A 2,812-nucleotide genomic window follows, 5' to 3' on the forward strand; every position below is an offset into this window, starting at 1 on the left:
CCACCCCTACCCTGCCCAGCCCTGACCCTGCTTCTTATGGTGATTCTTTTTTTAAAAATATATTTTATTGATTGTTTACAGAGAGGAAGGGAGAGGGATAGAGTTAGAAACATCGATGGGAGAGAAACATTGATCAGCTGCCCCCCGCACACCCCCACTGGGGATGTGCCCGAAACCAAGGCACACGCCCCTGACCGGAATCGAACCTGGGACCCTTCACTCTGCAGGCCAACATTCTAACCACTGAGCCAAACCGCCAGGGCTCTCATGGTGATTCTTACCTGACCTCCCTTACACAAGCCTTGGGGTATGAAGGGCCACTCACATGCTCAATTGCCCACTCCTTGATCCCTGTGGAGCTCATGATCTGCTATGTCATCTGACATAAAACCTCACTTGATGCATGGACACATTTCATTTGTTTTCTTTGTAGATGATACCAAAGGGTGTCAGCTGTGGGCAGTGGCTGTTTTAACTGTGGATACATTTGGATTACTCTAATGTGGCCAAAGACCCCCAGCCACCATGCTCTCAGGTTGTGTTTTTTCCTATTTAACATCAGGAACCCATTACACCGTCACTGTCTCACTCCGAGGACGACAACTGGGGACCAAAAGTCAACCTCAGTCAATGTCTGTGGAAGGAATCAATGAGCCAGGCCTCAACCTTGCCCCTCCCTAACTTTCTCTCAATCCATTAATCTGCAGAGAGGAAGTAATCCCAATAACAGTAAGGGATGGAGACTCAGGGTTCTGATTGGCTGTTAGCATTTGAGAAGGTGTATAAAAGCCTGAGGCACCAGAGGAGAGATTCAGAGCGCTCCAGCTGTGCAGTCAGCTCTCCACCAGGTCTGAGATCCGAGCCCCAGACAACCCAGTCACATCAGAAGTTTCTGCAGGATTCCTTTCTGAGCACCTTGAAGATGAGTATCCGGACTCCACCCAAACTCCTGTGGCTGGCAGGAGAGAGCTTGCTGAAGGACCAGGCCTCAGCCATCGCAGCTCTGAAGTACCTGCCTGCTAAGCTCTTCCCACCGCTGTTCATTCAGGCCTGCCGTCGGAGAATACCGGAGCCCCTGAAGGCGATGGTGCAAGCCTGGCCCTTCCCTGTCCTCCCTCTGGGGAGCCTGATGAGGATGCCTCCAGTCATGGTCTTACAAGCGGTGTTTGAGGGGCTTGACTTTCTGATTGACCAACAGGTTTGCCCCTGGAGGTGGAAACTGCGGGTGCTGGATTTAAGGAACACGGATGCCAACTTCTGGAGAATGTGGTGTGGAGACAGCACCGGGAATTGCTCACCGATGGGACCAGTGGCTGTTCACAGCTGCAGCGCCAACATGGAGCACTCCTTGGCTCCCTTGGAGGTGTTCCTAGACCTTAACTTCAGTGAAAGGGACCGGGATAAGTTTTTCATGTGCATCATCCAATGGGCCCAGAAGAAGGAAGGGTTGGTACACCTGTGCTGCAAGGCGCTGAGGATTTATGAGGGGCCCTTCCAGAGGGTCAGGAGGGTCCTGGATGGGGTGCAGCTGGACTGCATCCAGGAGGTGGAAGTGAACTGCACCTGGGACCTGCCCACCCTGGGGACATTTGCTCCCTACCTGGGTCAGATGAGTAACCTGCAGAGTCTCGCTCTCTGCCACATCAAGGTGTTAGCTGAGGAGGAGGAGGAGGAAGTGCAGGAGGAGGAAGAGGAACAGAAGAAAAAGAAGCAGGCTGTGGAGGAGGAATATTTGTGGGAGAGGGAAGCGGAAGCGGAGCAGGAGTGGGAGGAGGCAGAGGAGCAGGAGGGGGAAAGGCAGGAGCAGGAGGAGCAGCGATCCTTTTCCCAATTCCTCTCTCAGATGCTCACTCAGACTGCGGCACCTCAAGAAGCTCTACTTGGAATCTCCCTCCTTCCTCCGAGGCCGTCTGGACCAGATGCTCAGGTGCCTGCAGGCCCCCTTGGACAAACTCTCCATATGGTTTTGCTCGCAGCTGACACATTCAGACCTGACACACCTGTTGCAGTGCCCGAACCTCAGGCAGCTGAAGATCCTGCATCTGTATGGCGCCAACCTCGCCGGTTTTAGTCCCGAACCCCTCCGAGCTCTGCTGGAGGCAGTGGCACCCACCCTCCAGGACCTGCGCCTGGATAACTGTGGGATGGTGGACTCCCAAGTCGAGGCCATCCTGCCTGTCCTGAGCCGCTGTCACCAGCTCAGGGACTTCACCATCTCTGAGAACCACTTCTCCGTAGCCACCGTGGAGAAGCTGCTGCGCCACACAGCCGGGCTGCGCAGCTTAGAGCGCGAGCTGTACCCCGTCCCTCTGGAGTGTTACAGGACCCAAGAGACTGTGGACCAGGAGAGAGTTGCCCTGATCCGGGCTGAGCTCATGGGGACACTGAGGGAGTTAGGACAACCCAGGACCATCCGTCTTGTCACCAAGCACTATAGCTCTTGGGAGATTTATGACGTGGCATTTTCAGGACATGGTGCCGGAGACTATTTATGTCTTCACTAGCTGAGCATAGAGGAGACCCCCAAAAGTTAGTGACCTTTGAAGCCCTAGCAAAGGTCAGGGCTGTGCACCACCCAGTTAATCTAGATGATGGTAGCTAAAGCATCATCCCCACCTTAGTTCACTAAATTCCTTAGATACTTACGTAAATCCTTGTTGATTATTGTTGATTAGCAATAATTTTCTGCTGATGAGCTAATCTGTGTGTCATTGAAATCTCCTTACCTAAGGGCTACTCCAGATCAATTAAATGTTGGAGAGCCTGAGCATCAGTGGAAGTCCTTCTGGACTTGCCCGCCTGGTCCCCCAAT

General features: G+C 53.3%; 1 pseudogene; it reads left to right on the top strand.

Moving 5' to 3' along the window:
- Positions 1–736: 736 nt before the first annotated feature.
- On the top strand, positions 737–2,504 carry LOC118675687 (annotated as a pseudogene).
- The last annotated feature ends 308 nt before the right edge of the window (positions 2,505–2,812 follow it).

Source organism: Myotis myotis, unplaced genomic scaffold (genome assembly GCF_014108235.1).
Source record: "Myotis myotis isolate mMyoMyo1 unplaced genomic scaffold, mMyoMyo1.p scaffold_m19_p_2, whole genome shotgun sequence".
Lineage (NCBI taxonomy): Eukaryota > Metazoa > Chordata > Mammalia > Chiroptera > Vespertilionidae > Myotis > Myotis myotis.